Below are 18,397 nucleotides of genomic sequence, written 5' to 3' on the forward strand. Positions count from 1 at the left end.
AAATTTCAAAACGAGAAATATACATTAGTCGCTAGAAACCTAATTGCACTTTGGAACCCTAATTTTCAAGGTAAACAAAACAAACGCGTTGGAAGCTTATCGCTTTTTGAAGAAAATAACACTAAAGATTGAAAGCAGCTGTAGCGCCAGGTACACAAAGAACAATGCCTTGTATGTTTCAGCTTTTATTTTCGTACGCTTCTAAATCTATGGTTCATAGAGAGGACACTTCCACAGGAAGCGACAAGGCGAATGATAGATAGCACCAGGAAAGAAGCTAATGAGTGTACGCACAGGTAATATGAAAGTTATATGTAACAAATTGTAGGTGTGTAAATTAAACACCGGAATACAGCTTGTGCAGTACAACCTGTAGGCATGAGCAATGCAATAAAGTAGGGGTGTAGATACGTGCGAAGAAAACAGCAGATCTACGGGCTCTAATCAAGTTCCCCAATATCTCTGTGGTGAAGAAGGCGACAGAAGGGCGGTCCAATACGGACATAGAATCCGAACTATGGCGAAAGTTTCGTAGTGAGTATCGCAGAATAACATCCGGGTTGCAGGCATTAACCCCGACGGGCGGAAGGACCATTATGCTTCCGTGAAGGCATGTCGCTTTTCGCGTGACACACAAAACCACGTAATTGTTTCCGCAACATTATATCAGCACTCCTACATGCTATAGAGATCCTCTATAAGTTGTATAGCAAAATACAAATTGCGACAGCAATCGCTCTCGCTGTCAGAAAAGCGGTCACTCTCGTGGGAATGATCAAACTCGTGTTCTCATTTCCTTTTTCCACAGTGTGCGGGAACCAGCACAATAACAGTGCCCTCAACAACACTCCTTCACTTCAGCAACCATGCCAGTGCGCATGCTTGTTATGGTTTAAATTATCTAGAAGGTCGGGTACGTCTTTGCGCACCAATGAATCATATCCGCTTTACGAGCGGCCAGCTCTTGGCGTTCCGCTTAAAAAGGGCGCCTGCGTTCTTGTCGGAAAGCAGAATGCTTGTTCAATGCAGCGTGACCAGGGCCGACAGTAATCTGCGATGTTATTTCGCTCTAAACTACGCCTGAACGCTTATTGCTGCATCCGCCTTGCTGCTTCACATAAACGCACGTCTTACCAATGATCGCAAATCTTCACTGAGGCAGTTAGCATTAGAAAGACGTAACGGTGTTAGCGCATTTGATGGACCGCATGGAGCAAGGAGCACAGTCGTTCGACGTCCTGTCTATGAGCGCCAAGATGATAATATGAGTTTCCTTCAGTGGAATGAGGAATGTACCTGATTCACCAGGGGGGCTTCCGGACGAACAAGACGCACAGTTGCTCACGTGCGCTTTCAGTGCACTGGAAATCTTTCATTTTTGATGCTTTTCATTTGGTTGGTGACAGCATTGGTGCTGCACTTTCTCCTCAACAACAAGGTGAGCTGGGACCGTTTTTTTTACGCTTGGCTGTTAGTTGTGTCGCTGATATGCTTAAATATTTTACGTTATACTTAGCATGATCCTGTTTTTTCACTATATGTGTGTTTCTGGCATATTAAGCCCGGACATTTACTATTATTAGGCAATCGAGCTCTTCTGACTACCAGGTACACAAGTAAATATGTAACTATTGCTACATTTTTAATGTATAAATGAATGTTCTTTAACCTGGTGCCCAATATTTTCAGAGGTTTCTGGGGCTTTACTCTTGCATTTGATTTATTTACCATCCAGATTATGTTATTGCAAGTGCACAAATCGTCATGTTCAAGCATCTCTCAGCTGATCAGAAAGAAGTGAATTCACTAAGTCACACAGTCGTTTCGAATGGTAATGCCGAGAGCTTTTTTACTGCTACAGTCATTAAACTAATCGGCAGATCTCACGCACTCGGGGAACCGTTGTAATGCGAAGGAGCCAGGAAAAAGCTGCACATATCACCTGGTTTGTCCGTGAGGCAAATGAAGTTATTCATATCGCAAGTTTGCCATGCACGCATGCATGCATGCATGTATAATATGGTATATACCATGCTAACGAAACTTATATTTCTGGTACATACAATGCATGAACTGTCCCCAGGCAGCACGCTGGTATTGGACGAATCTCGGCCCAAGGTTGATAAACTTTGGCAGAAATATTGGTCCGACATATGCTTTTGGGGGTTTGTTACACCTAAATATGCATTGGTCCAATATTGGAAGCCACTGGTGGCTCTATGTTTGCAAAGATGGCTCTAGCCAACATTGTTCGTCCAACATATCGCCAAAAATGGCAAAGATGGCTGTAGCCAACATTGTCCTCCGTACGTACCACCAACACTGTATAAATATTGGCAGCTCTAGTAGTTTTTGCCAGCCTTTATCGTTGGCTGCACCATCGTTCTTTTCCAGCGTTTAACACCGGATCTTGCCAGCCTTTTTGTTGATTATGTCAACATCTTTACGACATTATCCACTGAATGTGTTTAGCATGAGGTCAGTTGTTGTGCACGTAAATAGGTGCATGTTGCCCACGCTTTTGCTCTTAGCCAAGAAGCAGGAATAATCAGCGTAGAAAAGCTGAGAGTAAACGCAAAGTTTATTCTGCATGTAGCACATATGGGAATGATACTGCAATTTTTGAACAAAAGTTTCGCATTTCATGCTTTGTTCTGCTGACCGCTTATTGGCAGAACCTACACTTATTACCATGAATAACGCTCTTATACGAGAAATCGCGGAAACACGACCACTCACCGCTATTCCCCAGTGCAGGGAGGAGGGGACGCAAATTTCCTGAGCAAAAGATGGCGTCGCGCTGCTTGTCCTCCCTCCCGAACACCAAAAACACTTATTTGAAGTTACCACGTCTGGTTACGTGAAGCGTTTAGAGTGCAAACATAGCTGATCGCTCATTTGGAGATTCCGCGGGATATCCGCAGTCTTGGACAGCACATCACTCTAGCGCGCACACAAAAAAAGCTACGATCCTGTAACTGAATCGTTCGTGTTGCAAAACAGAAGAATATGTGGTGCGGTTGAAGTCACATGAAATGTTTTGATTTTTCGTCACTAATAAAGCCGTCAGAATAGTTTCGGTGCGCGTGCACAAAAGGCGCACCAGTGCAAAAGCCCATTGCGAAGCAAACTAGAAATATATTCTACTCCATTAACTCATCATGGCTATATACATCTTCAAGCAATGTTAATGCAGAGTATTTGTTTTTATACAGTTGAGATGTATACGCGGCCTGTGTCACAAATTAACGTTAAGTTTTGTCAAGCATTGCAAAGTTAAATTTTATTCTGTCGAAAAAGACAGGGCGTGCAAAAACGGACACAAGAAAGAAGTCAGGACACCACAAACGCCGACTGACAACTGAAGAGATGCACAACGGCTGAAAAGAAAGAAGGCACGAAACCTTATCTGCGCATGCCCATGCAGCAGGCTAACCTATCAATCCGGCACGCGTGGCGGTCTACGTGGAAGATAACTGTTGAGGCATTTGATTTCATCTTTATGCAAGTATAGGAAGAAAGCGATAGGAAGAAACGTGTCGTAGGTATACCGTACATTCATTGCGTATCTCAAAGGCTAAAGAAAGTAGGAAGTAGATACGGCGTTAATGTTGTTTTCAATAATAATAATATTAATATCTGGGGTTTAACGTCCCAAAACCACGATATGATTATGAGAGACGCCGTAGTGGAGCGCTCCGGAAATTTTGACCACCTGTGGTTCTTTAACGTGCACCTAAATCTAAGTACACGGGCCTCAGACAATGTTGTTTTCACGGCTGCCAATAAGCTAGATAAGATTTGTGCCGCTGTGCAGAGGAAGAATGAGCGAGTAAAAGACAAGAAGCGGACCGATATTTGTTTCGTAAAACACACCAAAAAATTCACTGATTGCCGTACGAGTGTGGTGTATAAGGTCCCTTTCAGCTGCGGCCGCTTCTACGTAGGACAAACGGGCCAATGCATTAACCAGAGATTGTTGGAACATAAAAGATCGCTAATAGGAGGCTCACCTTCTAATCTATTTTTACATTGTCGAGATTGTAAGTGCACGCCAAAATTCGATGAATGCGCAGTGTTGTACCGTCATAGAAATGAAGAAACGCGCCTGATGATTGAAGCATGGTATATCGAGAATAGTGGTAGCGCATGCGTGAGCCAACCGTCGATTAACTTGCATAAAGACGAAATGAAATGCCTTAACAGTTATCTTCCACGTAGACCGCCACGCGTGCCGGATGGATAGGTTCACCTGTTGCATGGGCATGCGCAGAGAGTTTTCGTGCCTTCTTTTTTTTCAGCCGTTGTGCGTCTCTTCAGTTGTTAGTCGGCGTTTGTGGTGTCCTGACTTCTTTCTTGTGTCCGTGTTTCCACGCCCTGTCTTTTTAGAATGAATACTTACCAACTAGCTCAGCTCTCTGTTATTCTAAATTTTATTCTGTCTTGCATTTCCTTCCTCATAGGAGTATTTCCACCAGCTCGCAAAACCAAGTTGAGAACATGGTACTTATTTTATTTTACATTGGTCAACATCTGTAAAACAAATTTTGGTCAACTATTTAGCATACATTTTGTGCCACTCTGAATGTCAAATTAGTAGTCAAGACCCTTTGTGTGCCAGTGTTGCCTTTCTTCTAGAATGCAAGTTCCTTGTTGTGTTTCTTGACTCAAAAACGAAGTCCTGTTTTTGTTATCTTTATACAATGGCGCTGCCAATACTGGAAGTTGGCTGGCAACGGTATTCCATTGTTGCTGTCCTTACAGGATGGCTGTGCCAATATTCTAAGTTGGCTAGGAACGATGGGCCTTTGTTGCCGTCCTGATACGACGGCGCTGCCAATATTGTATGTTGAATGGCTACGATATGCCTCTGTTACCATCCTTGTACGATGGCGGTACCAATATTGTATTTTGGATGGCTACGATGGACCATTGTTGGCATCCCCGTAGGCTGGCTTTGCCAGCATTGATTTTGTAGTGGTTTGAATGGGCCTTAATTGGGCCATCGTTTGCCAACCTATAGACGATATTTCCCCAGTCTGCTGTGCTGCCTCGGTCGTTTATGTTCGTCCTACAGTCACGTCAGGCACTACTCAATTTGGTACATGTCAAGCTAGCGGGATGGCCGCGAGCGCGCAATGAGCGTTGCATTAGTAAGGCATATCGCGGTTTTCATGTTATAACCTGGTATTTATCTTAGTCATACAGTCATGTTATGCCTTACTAATTTTGGTGTACATCGAATAAAACAAAATGGCCAGGAGGGCGCAAAGCCGTAGGCGGATGATAGATAGATAGATAGATAGATAGATAGATAGATAGATAGATAGATAGATAGATAGATAGATAAGATAGATAGATAGATAGATAGATAGATAGATAGATAGATAGATAGATAGATAGATAATTACGCTCAATGTCGCATAAGTTCGCTAAGAAATGTTTCGCATTTGAACGTGAGAAAGTGTCACGAGTGCCTGGAAACATTCAACATGACTGCAGTAGTGATTATTGGCATTGCGTGCATTCATAAGCACTTACGGGTCATAGATGCATTTGGAGAATTGCTATTCTTCTACTATTCAGGTTCACTTGCATTTTTTTTTTCAGTTGTGATTGATGTTCGAACACCGCTAATTATTTATTTTCTTTCAGTCCTCAGTCTGTCAGGAAACAGCCGATGAACTGTCGGGTGAGCATGTTTTCAGCATTCTCATTTGGATTGTCAAATATTCAGTTGATTATTAAATGCGAAAATTTCTTTGCGAACGAAAGGCCTTTTGAGCGTTTTTATCTACGTACCTATCTATCCAGCTACCTACGTCTGGGTGCTTTCGTGATAGCTTCCTTAACTTGGTGAAGACCAAAAGGGGCATGAGAGGGTAAGGGGTTTTTGACGCATAACCTGAAAATGCTAATGATAATTCATGGGGTTTTACGTCCCAAAAGCACGATATGATTATGAGAGACGCCGTAGTGGAGTGCTCCGGGACTTTTGACCACCTGGGGTTCTTTAACGTGCACCTAAATCTAAGCACACGAGGAAGGTGAAAATCCTGTCTCCTAGGTCGTCAAACCGTTTCCTCCGGACACGTCGCACATACCCGTATACTGCTCGCCGCGGTATGCAGGTATACGCCTCAGGTCATTGACAGTTCATATCTGCCCAGGAATTGGTAATTGAAATGCGAGAGCTTCAGGAAAACTGACCTCGGCAGCGTCACGAGTAAAAAATTTCAGGATCCCCGCATGAATCTAACCCAAGCGTTCCACGTGGCAGTCCGGCACTCTGCCGCAAAGCCACGCCAGGTCTTGAAAACTGCTTTCGAAAAATAGCCTATGCAGGTGTACTGTCGGTGCAACTTCAATTGTGATTGCAGTGCTGGCTATCAAATTTGGTAACAAGGCAATAAACATTACATACGTACTCCTATCATACAGGCGTCCTCTCGGGATAAGGTGAATTGTGGCTCCAGTTTCTGGCTCTCCTTTAGAGCAGATCCTGGAAAAACCGGTTGTTTTGGGGTAGTGCAGGAACTTTTCTTCCTGCCACATAAATTAAGTCATGCGAAAATGTAAAGTGTCATATGATAAGAGAAGAATTGATGTTTCTAGGAGCATCCATTTCAAACAAGTGATTTATTCCGAATATAACATAAAATTGTCAAACAAAAAATGCATGAAAAAGAAAAAAAAAAAGATTCGTAAGAATATCAATGCCCCTCTATCCCTGGTAACATAAAAAAAATCGAAATATTTCTTTGAACAATAAGCCCTCATAAAATAATAGTGCAAATGCAACCTCTGTAAATCCAAAGGTTTTTACATACACGCAAATATAGAGGCACTAGTGCCTGTCATGCCGCCACGCGAATCAGTTTCTCGACGCGTTGAAACAAAGGCTGGCTGCACATGTCTCACCAAAAAACCTTTTTCCTCAACTTTCCTACCATAGTTTGCAGTTTGGGCGTTTCTCGACTTTTGTCGTTGGTGCTGGGGACCTTCAGGCGCCTTCCTGTGCATTCGTTGAAATGAACAGTGTAGTTCGTTCCGAAGCTGCAAAAACCCAAATCTTGCACCCACATTTGACCGCTGTGTGCCTCATGTACTGGTGACTACCATACTGACCTTCAGATTTCACCATTTTCTCACCAACGGGAAGGTTCCGACGTGGTTGAAAAAATGGCGTAGAGGAATCGTTCATGTAGTGCAGCAGAGAACACACGTGATGAATCTTCCCTTGGGATGCGACGGTCGTCTTCTCCGAATCAGAGACAACCAAGACGGCAAGCAACGCCTTTAATATTTTCCATGGCATCACTGATGGCGAACGAAGTAAATACCATGCAGATAAGTGCTGTTATCTTTAGTACGCACTGGATACGTCTACATTGAAGCGGAGCCGCAATAAAACGCGCCGAGAAGAGGACGAAACTTACCAGCGGATACCTGCGGACGTTCCGTGGAGGTTTGACGCACTTTCGCCGTCCGCACTGAAGTATGACAAATTGAAGTCGCTTTCTGTGTCAGTGTTGCTACCATCGTCCAGATATTACCGCTCAGATTCATCGGAATCCGTCAAAATTCACCGCTTCCGTGAAACACCCGTGAGCGACATCGATACTATGTTTGAAACAACAAGCTTTCACCTACACTACTGCGAACGAGCTTTAAAATTCTACCCGCGGCGGATATAGAACCTCACAAGCGAAACTGATAAAAAACATGGTTGATCCCTCCGTCATAGGAATAGACATAACACGGAAGTAAGGCGTGCCCTTCCAGAAGTAACTGAATGTTACTGCACATTTATATAAGAGAGTTTGCACAACGTATATTGATGTCTGGCAGCTACTGGCGCCGTTAACGTGTATGCACCCACTATGATGATTGGTAGTACATCTCCATCCCGACGACTACCGTCCATGTTAAATGATTAAACAAACCCTTGTGGTAGCTGCAGTAGTTAACGGTGAAAGCGTAATCAGAGAACGTGGGGTGATAGCCAGAAGAGCGTCGCGTATTGGACGCAGAACTTGGTCGCCATCCCGCGGCATGATAAAATGCGATTGAACACCACGGCCGGACAATACCTGGCGACAACTTTCTGTGGCAGCACAGCCAAGGCTACGCAACCGAACCACGCACTTTTTTACTACGCTTCTGTATGTAATCCGCGAACGCTAGCTTTTGTTGAATACGTAGCATACAAGAAAGCATAAAAAGAAAAGAAATAGGCATTACGTTCAAGATTGCTTGCATTGTAAGCAAGAATGATTATCCCGTAAAGGATTTGAGATTTTTGCTCTTTCGAGTTTTCAGGTTTTCTGGTGTCCATTTCACGTTTTCCGTCCCCACTAAACAACGATGGCGTCGCTCGGCTGCAACAGGTGCACATCGAAGCTTGCAACTGAGCATAAGTGCGTGTTCGTTAGGTGATCTGTCTTCATCGACCAGAAAGAAGCAAAGACAGCGTTGCGTTGTGAATTACTTTGTTGATTTGCCCATACTATCACCGAGAAAGAAGTGTGCAAGTTATACCACCATCGCAAGTGGGTCTCTCATCGCGATAGCTTCCTTGACGGTGACGACGGCTACCTGCAAGTCTTCAGCAAGAAGAGCCGCTTGAAAGCTAAACTGCGATTGGAAACAGTACGTAAAATAAGTGGCCCATTTCATAAATTGCGTTGCATACATCTTCGGTATTTTGATTGCCTACTATTACTGATACAATAGAGCCGATGATTGCGTCTAACACCGTGCCCGTCGGCGTCTACGGCGGGAGGCGTTTTGGCGCCTTGCAATCAGAGCGATTTGCGGTGACAAAATCACCCGTGCACAGCTTTGCCTCGGCAACAGACGCGTTCATGTCTATTATGCGACTGACAGCATGATTTTCAGTGTGGAAAAAAAGCATTCTTGACCTCGGGAGTAAGGAGCGCGTTTCACCCGTTTGTAATCGCAAACGTGAGACGCCCGCTCCTGACCGGTCGTGGCCAAGATTGCTGCCTTTCGATGCGTTCGCGTCCCCTGACAAAATAACGTGAGCATCTCCAGAAAGCTATTGCGTCTCCAAACGCAGAAAAACGACGATGTCGACCCTGTGTGCACCGAAATTCAGAAAATGGCTTGTTGCCTTTGCGTAAGATTTCGAATTGTGCAGTTACTGCTGGGCCGTGGCTTTTTCTTTTTTTTCTTTGAAAAGTAAAACCGACAGCTTTAATAAAGCTGTTTCCTGCGTTCCTTCGCCGTACAAAATATTATATTGCTTTCTCAAAAAAGAAATGTAAACAATACTAAATGGTGCTCGCTTTGCACGAGAACTTGAACGGCTAGCACAGCGTTATAATATTTGATTTGCAGAAGAACTCAGCAATGATTCCAGGTATTTGTGCTGCATCCTTAAGTATATCAAGTCATGTGTTAGATTTCGATTACATCTGTGCAAAAAATTATCTGCATAAATTCCCAAATAACATCATGAGCCATGAATACTCGTATGAAAACTCACATGTTCTATGCGCTCGCGAAACCGAAACCGAAATCGCCCGCGAACGAACTACTTGGCGTAGTAACACATGTGCAGAAGCTCCGCCCACGTAGCTTTGGCTGTGCTGCCACAGAAAGTTGTCGCCAGGTATAGAGGGAAACGCAAAGCGCGTCGTGCCGCCCCGGTAGCCCTGCCGCGTTTTTAGGGGCGAAGCTCCTTAAGGCGGCACCCGTTCGTCCCTCGTAGTCGTCGTCATCGTAGTAGTCCGTAACAAGTCTTACGCTTTGACCTCCAAGGTGGTGCCGGTGGGAGATTTCTCCTGTGCGTTGTTGAACAATAAAAAATTCGCAGCGTGCGCGTTAACTAAAAGCCGAATTCTTCTGTCTCTCATTCCCCATTAGCAGCCATTGGCATGTTCCAGTAGGAAACGTTAGTAGAAGTAGAAGTGTAAGTGTTAGCTAAAAGCCGACTTCTTCTGTCTCTCATTCCCATTAGCAGCCATTGTTTACCTCCAAGGTAGTGCCTGGTGAGATTTCTCCTGTGCGTGATTAAACAATAAAAATTTTGTTCAAAACGCCGTTGATTGATGAAATAAACCAACGAAAGATGCCAGATGTTTTGTAAAAGCAGAACGAAAGAACGCCAGATGTTTTTCTTAAAGTGTAGTAGTAGTAGTTGCATGTAGCCACCTCGACCGATCGTCAACGGGCGAGGTGGACCGGCAACGGCGCGAGGACCCTGCCGTACGAGAGTTAAATCACACTAAAAGACATACTTTGCGGGCGATACACTCTAGTGAGCTTTCAACTTTTCGTCTTAATGTACATGATAAAGAAATTATTTCTACGAAAAACGCAAGGCACACCTTGAGCAATATATTTGGTTTTGGGACGCTAAATAGAACCATGAGGCGATGCGAAGCCGGAGCAATTGCACGATCGCGTTCCGTTGGCTTTCGTTGGGCATGCTACCGACCTCGCGTCGTGGAACGCGCGTCCTGTCTTCCCTCTAGCCTTGCCTTTAATTCGCACAGGGCGAGCGGGGAATGCGGTCGCTCTTGGCGCTCTTTCGCTCGGGAGCGGACTTCTTCCTTGCATTTCACCGATCACAAGTGATAATGAAGGGACCACGTAAACCAACAGTACAATAAAGTTTGATGTTTAATATATACACGATGTTTCACACTCTTTATATTATGTACTGGGCGCATTTCACGGAAGAGTTTCACGGTTTACAGATGATTCCCTCCGTAGCTTCGCCCCACTCATCAGCATTCACCCCGTGGATATGCTGGGATTTGTCTCGGGGCGAGCGCGTGAGCATGGAACGCGGTGTTACAGCCAGGTGAGGCAGGCGGGTGTCGCAGAGATATCTTTGGTGTGGATTAGCGTGATGCTATGAGCGAGGCCGAAGCTTTTACGACGCTTGAGCTGAGGTCGCCACCTCGCGGTGTGTTAAAGCATTGACAAAATTGAACTTCTATTGAAAACGCGCCGAACGGGACAGACGTGCAACGCATTGCAGGTGCTTATCGCGGAAGCCACAGTAATGACGAATTACTTTACCGCTCCTAGAGTGCAACACCACCCTGCCGACCGTGAGGGTGGTAGATATAAAAGGCATGTTTCTAAAGCATGTAGAGCCTGTGACCGTGGCGCAGTGGATAGCGTGCCCGGGCATCTGTTGTTGCGGACCGAGCGGTCGTGAGCTCGATCCCCGTTGACGGAACTTTTTTCTTTGCCATCTGATCGTGTAAATTTTTTCGACGTCATTTCCGTGACGGAAATACGTCACTGAAGTCTTGGTGGACCCGGCATAAAACACTTTCGTGTTAAAAACATGCACTTTTACTCTTTTGATTGCGTTAGCTGTCCAGAGGGACACGGAACAGAAGGGACCCCACCAGCCCTCCTCCGTGTCCCTTCTGTTCTTTTTGAACTTGAAGTCGTTACTACACTCACGATGGGCGTAGGTGCGCTCACGAAAGTGCTAAAAACATTACATTTGTATTTCTATGATTCAGCAAGCTATATTCAACGCTGCTTGGCCCCTGAAAATACGCTTCCAAAAGTATCGTATCATATTGACTTCATCGCAGCTTCCCTTAAAGTGCACTTCGTTTGTGATAATACTGACATCTGTACTCTAAGATTAGTGCTGACGTTACGACAACCCATAAGTTACCCTCTAATAGTCGACGTGCCTGGTAAGCTCACGACGTTCACACAACTACTACACTTACAAAAACACATCTGCCGGACATCTGCTGTTTCCTCCAGAGCGCAACTTCTCGCTGACCAGGACGAACCCCAGTCCTACCTTCCCTATACCGTTATCCTGCAACCCATTAGGCTGAGTAGACGCACTCTACTCCCACCTGATCCTAAATTAGATAAAGTAACGCAGGTCGCATGGAGACATTTGCAATCATTATCTTTTCCAGATCCTCATGTCTTGTCCAAGGTAGATTCTTCGACGTACACTCCGTAATGTAAATTCGGTCCCCAGGCGGCCACCTTATTCCATATGGTTTGGGAGTGTCAAGACAATTTCAATATATCGGCCAAACATAATCCTACATTAGCCCAGTGGGAGGCTACCACGTCTAGCTGTGACCCAGGGCCGCAACAAGGTCTGGTCGACTGAGCTCCGAAGGCGGGAAGAGACAATGGTCTCCCGGACTAGGAGGTCCAACCACAAGCGACTCAACTTGATAGAAATACATGTTTTATGCTCTCTCTCTCTACAACTGCTGATGGGGCATGTAGTGCTTGACTGTTTTAGAGTAACAGTGGTGACCATAAATAAATGCCTTTATATTTGCAGCCCTACCAGATGTGGTGAACTTGACCCTTGCTGCCACTACGGACAATTCGTTCACTGTAACATGGGAGCTATCGGAGAAGAATTTCGACTATTATCTGATTGACGTCTCAGATGACCACAACAATTGTATTGGGCATTCCCGCAATGGAATCGCTGGCTCGTGCGCAAATGGCACCATTATTCACCCCGACATGACACAGGTCACCTGTCTTCAACTCAAGACTTGCTCGAACGTGAACTTCAGAATCCGCACGCACATTACCGGACCACCAGAACGCATCTCAGACGGTGCTACCCTGCATGACATATTTATTCCTGCTGAAGGTAAGTCTGTATTCCGTAGCTGTAGAAAGATTTTGCTAATTATCTCTTCCGGGATAGGCAGAGATACTAGATAAAGCATTCCGGAAAGCAGATATTTGAATACACCTGCTGGAAGCCTAAAATACAGATATTCAGGCCGATTTGTCGTTGAGGTAACGGGGTATTTCAGATATACTTTTGCAAGAACACAAAAAAAATTACTCCGGATTCCGGAATACACTTTCAGGAATAGAGATACAAGAATGCAGATATTGAAATACTTTTTTTACTTCGGGGATGCTGAACCTCCGCTCAATCATTTATTGGGTGCATGATAATATTATGACGTTCCACTGCACTAAAACTTGCGAAGCAAGCGCCTCGCACAACTCACTTGCAACACCACTATATTAGCAAAACGCATTTTGCTTTTGAGAATGTCGTTGCGTTAAGTGCATTAAACACAGCTGCTTACAAAATATGCTATCATTTAGACAGCATCGGCTCAGCCTCCACACAAGACTCGGGAGCTCCCGAAATGCATTGGCGCCCGAGAAAAACAATGCTCCGATATTTTGTTTCTGTTTGAAAATTGCCCTTGAAGCGCGCACTAAAACGTGGCCCGTTTCTGTACCTACACCCGATGTGAAATGCCGAGTAAACAATGCGCCGAACGCCACCACACGGCAGGAGACGCGGAGCGGCCACTCCACGCGCCGCAGTTATCAAAAAAACGAAACAAAAAAGAACGCCAGGCCTGCGCGGAAAGGGCAACACAGTCACAGCGAAAGCTAGAAGAGCGGCATTTCTAGAGCCCGTTGAAAACTTTCTTCGGGCTATTCATACAAGTACACTAGCAGGGTACCCACTAGGCCATAAATCACAATTTTTGTGAAGTTGGGAAGTACCTACTATGCCATTATTCGTCATTCTGTGCAGAAGCGAGGTACCAGCTACACATCTGTAAGGCAATATGTGCACTTTCTTGACGCGACGACCGATGACGGTGAAGAAATATGGCTCAGTCCTTTGTAATGGGTTGGAAACTTTCAACGGCCCACCAGTTACGGCCCACCTAATTCGCATTGTGTGACGCCCGGTCGCAATTTCGCTCTCCCACCATGCTATATAGTATACGTTGACGTGAAAGAGAGAGAGAGAGAGATATAGGGGGGAAAATAACTCTACTGAGGCCCTGAGCAAATAGATCATGGGCTTATGGGCTTCCTTGGCGACATATACCAATGCACATGCGGGGAACCCACTGCGGTATGTATCATCTTAATATATGTGAGGTAGAGAAACAGCCACTATGTCATTTTCATCATTCTACGGAGAGCCGTTGTAACCGCTAAACACATGTAAGGGCATTATGAGCACTTTGCATACGCTGTGGCTGATGACGATGAAGAATTATAGCAGAACCCTTTGAAATGGGTTGGAAGCATTCAACAATTCCCTCGTTGCACAATTCGCATTGTGTGACGCCTGGTTACAGAATCCGCGTTGTGTGAAGTCGGCTTGTTATTTTACTCTTCTATCGCGCTATATTACATATAGTAATATGGTCTCTTCTCGACATAAAGCCTGTATGGGGTCTTTTTGCAAAGCAATTTGAAGCGCCGGCATGGCTCTGATTTAGAACACTAGGATCCTACGCAGAGGGCCTGGGTTCGAACCCCGTTCCATCCTGGAAATTTTTTCTCGTTTCCTTTTTTTCCTATTTCGCGCGATAGTGGATACGGACACCAAGTACGGCGGCGTACAAGTACGGCGGCAAAAACGGCCATTGAAATGATCTCATAAGAGCTTTTGCTGGAAAATTATCTAAGAGCGTTGGGTTGTACAGCGCCGCTCAAACACGAATAAGTAACTGGGACAGTTGCCAGTTCGCGCTCGTCCTGTGTATAGCTGTACCTGTGCATTATTTTCGAGCGTCCTTCGTTGTGTTTGAGCAGCGCAGCAGGCAGCAAGTGTCGAGCTGCTGCCGTTGCTACTTCGTGGTCATCCTGTGTGTGTTCTTTTCGTGAGTAATTTGCGCTTGATTGGTGTGCTTCAAGTATCGAGCTGCTTGGTGCTCTTCTTGTGACTTTGTAATTTGTTGCTATCGCATTCATCGCTTCGCCTTTGCGGCGAATCTGTGACTTTTGTGAATGCCCTTTACTACTGCGACGCTCTATACGCCTCGTTGATCGGAATATTTTGTGGCGTAAACGAAACGCGCCAGGGACAGCCGCTCGCATGCTCCTCTGCTACCAGATGCGCGCACCTGGCGGTCTCCCATCAGACTCTGAGGAAGGGCATTCGGAGAGGTCGACAGACGAGCCGATGGAGGCGTTCGCCGTACACTCGTGCACAACTGCAACGCTGCAACTAAATTTCGATCGCTCGGTGATTTAGGGGCTCTTTAGGAATTCAAGGCAGCCTGCATACATTTCTTTTCAATAAGGCATATGCATGGAGCTCTGCATTCGTTTCAATAAAGAAAACCACAAAACAAGCATCAAAATCACATGATGGATTATAAAGCGCCTTTCAACAATGGGAACACCCTCCCGCGCGTCTCCGGTAAATATTAGGTCGCAGCTGATTTGCTCTTCACACGAGGACTTCGAATGACGTCAAACGGCCCTTCCTTTTGCGCGCGTCTGTTTTCCGCTTTCATATATAAAAGGAAGACCCGTTCAGCAACTCATTCAGGAGATTCTAAGACTGCCATGGGTAAACCACGGAAATTAATGACACCAGAACAGTGTGAATACAATGCTCGACGAAACGAACAAATTGGTTTCGTCGAGCATTTCGTCGAACCACCTCCAATGGCCGCGGAACAGCTTCACTGGAGATGGCCTTTCGCGGGCTGGGATGGCGGCCAATTTTTTATTAAACACAACGCCTTCTCAGCCAATCAGTACCCGCAACACGAATTGTTTTCTGATTAAAATGTCTAACGATGCGCTGTTATGGTAAATATATTTACTTGTCAAATCCGGACACGTTTCTTTCTTTTTTTCCAGACCCAGTTCCACCAGTCGACATTACCGTGGACTCCTACTTGCCCTCTGAAACACTACTTCGGTGGCAGCCTTCAGTGCAAGCATCTGGCATCACAACTGAATACCTAGTATTGATATGTGACACGTTTCATCGTTGTGCTGCAGATGAAAACGTGCGCAGTTGTACGGGAGTACAACACTTCAAAAGCATCGCTGAAGTTTGACAGCGCGGCTGATACAACCTATTGTGTGATGGTATACACCATATTGCATTGCGACATGGTCATCTCGCGAAGCTATCCAGCGGCTAAACAGATCAGGACTCCATTATTAGGTTAGCACAGTTATAATGTTATTCGGGACACTTTATCACAGGGCCTGAGAGATTTCTGGGGCGCTGTGAATTTGACAACACTTAGCGACAGCTAATATACTCACAGCGAGAATGAACCATAGAAGGACTTATCAATTTCGCACATCTCTCGCGTCATCCGTGTTACCTCTTGCGTTTCATGTTTGTAAGACTTTATTCGAACGTTAAAATAGCTGGCCGTATGACTGGCCAAATTAGGTAATGGGAAGCAAATAGCGCGTTAGTTGATTAATGCTTCGGGAAGAACGGTTCTTACCTTCACAACGCATCCCAACTAAATCTAGAGGCTTTTATTTTAAGTATAAACACACATGCAACAACAAATTATGCAGAACGGTTGTTTATAGTATTTAAACTGTAAAAAGCAATGTTGTAAAACTACAAATTTTAAGAAAGGAGAGATACACCTTGTCTAGTAACACTATTAAGTAACAATAACAATAAAACGTCAAACCTCACGTCAGCCTATTTTTGTCATGTGGTAGAAACAGTTCGCGAGAGACGAAATGTTAGAGATAAGGAAAATTCCTTCTTCATCATGATTAGCTTGAACATGATCGTCTACTTTATGCGTTGTTTTCAGCAATGAATAATATACAGAAAGAAGTGAGCAGTAAATTTCATTTCGCATTCAAATACGGCCTACGAAAAACTCAAAATATTGAGGGGATTTTAGAAGACACACGTAAGTGCACTGTGTGGCATGAGCATTGCGAATCTACGTTGCAATACCTGTAAACGAAAAATGCGATTATCTCGCAATGTATGACAATGTGTGTACATTTTGCTTGACCATTCCTGCCCCATTGTAACGAAAGGCCACGCTTGAGCTTTGAAGATAAGCAGCGCCATTTGAAACACCACGAGTGAAGAACACACAAGCACGGCCATGCGTTTCCTTTAGTGGGTTGTTTTTTCACGAAATGAGAGTTTTTGTACAAGATGAACTCATACAAACCATTTCAAGCCATTGTTGTCCTGCATACCACAATTTCATATCTTGTTGTTGGGAGTGTTTCAAGTACACCATCCCGAAGGCACATATTGTGCTACTGTCAAGACATGTATTAACGCCACGCGCGATTCCCACGGCATACTCAGCAGCAACAATCGAAACTGGGATACATTACTACGAATACTCGTCACATGTTGCAACAAAAACCTCCTACGCACGACAGAAACAGAGACGTTATTTTTGATAAAGTGATGTCATATTTATCTGCTTCTACTCTACCCTTTCACTATTGCAGCCCTCCCTGAAGTACGGAACCTGCATTTGGTTTCCGTTGTGAAACGAGCAGTGACTCTGAAGTGGGATAAACCACAAACGCAGTTTGATTACTACTGCATTGATACTGCTGCTGGCCGAGAATATCAAGATCAAGATACAACGCCACGAATACCTGGCTCCTGCGAAAATTCAACGATTATTCACCCAAATCGAAATCAAGTAACATGCGGAAATTTGCAGGCTTGCGCTAACGTCACCTTTAAAGTGAAAATCTACAGGCAAGGACCTCCCGAACTGTCGTCTTTGGCAACTACCGTCGAGGACGTTTTTATCCCTGGACAAGGTGAAAGACACATTTACATTTCTTTTTGCTTGAAAAATGTACACTGCAATCGGAGATCATAAACGTATTACTATTCGACCCCTGAATCCCAAAATCCCTAAAGAGCGAACATTACAGGATAAATAGTAGTAGGCTGTAATGATCGTTTCAATTTGGATCATTGCCCTCAAACAACGCATATCCTAAATGGTTGAAAAGTTCCAGTTAAATGGTAAAAAGTTCCAGGAAAGCACTAGCAGCGAGGTCATGTCCTTTGAATATGAGGTCAGTGCAGTGTCTGTCTTGTGGGCCAGCGAAATAGTAGATTTTTCTCAAGCACGCCACATGTCAGCAAATTTCGGGTAATATTTTCGGCATTCTATCACTCTTACAAGCTTGCAGGTTGAACATCAATATTACTTCCATAGAGCACCCAGGTTATTCTAGCAGCGACTAGCCAGTGCTTCCAAGGGAAAAATGCGCTATACAAACATAATTTATCCTATGCCAAAGAAGTATTCTCGCCTGAGCAGCTGCTTTAGATGTTGTCTTTGTAAAACATGTTTTTTTTATAAAAAGAGAGCTTTTACTGGTGCATAGCATAGACTTTCTATCATGTAAAGCGTTCCAATATCCTTAATTGCGCTTCTTCATATCCACAAGTGAATGAAAGTAAGCGTTACTGGAGTTAAATGCCGACTGGTTTGATGCATGCTCGGGTAAACAACAAAATTATGCGGGGAATTCGACAGTCCGTTAGTTTTATTTCACTAGTTGGTGCCCAAGAGTGTTTTGATAGCATGCAGAAACTTTGTACCCTCCATTCTCGGTCCTTCATCTCGAGCTGCTCAGGTAG

This window comes from Rhipicephalus sanguineus, chromosome 8 (assembly GCF_013339695.2).
Source record: "Rhipicephalus sanguineus isolate Rsan-2018 chromosome 8, BIME_Rsan_1.4, whole genome shotgun sequence".
NCBI lineage: Eukaryota > Metazoa > Arthropoda > Arachnida > Ixodida > Ixodidae > Rhipicephalus > Rhipicephalus sanguineus.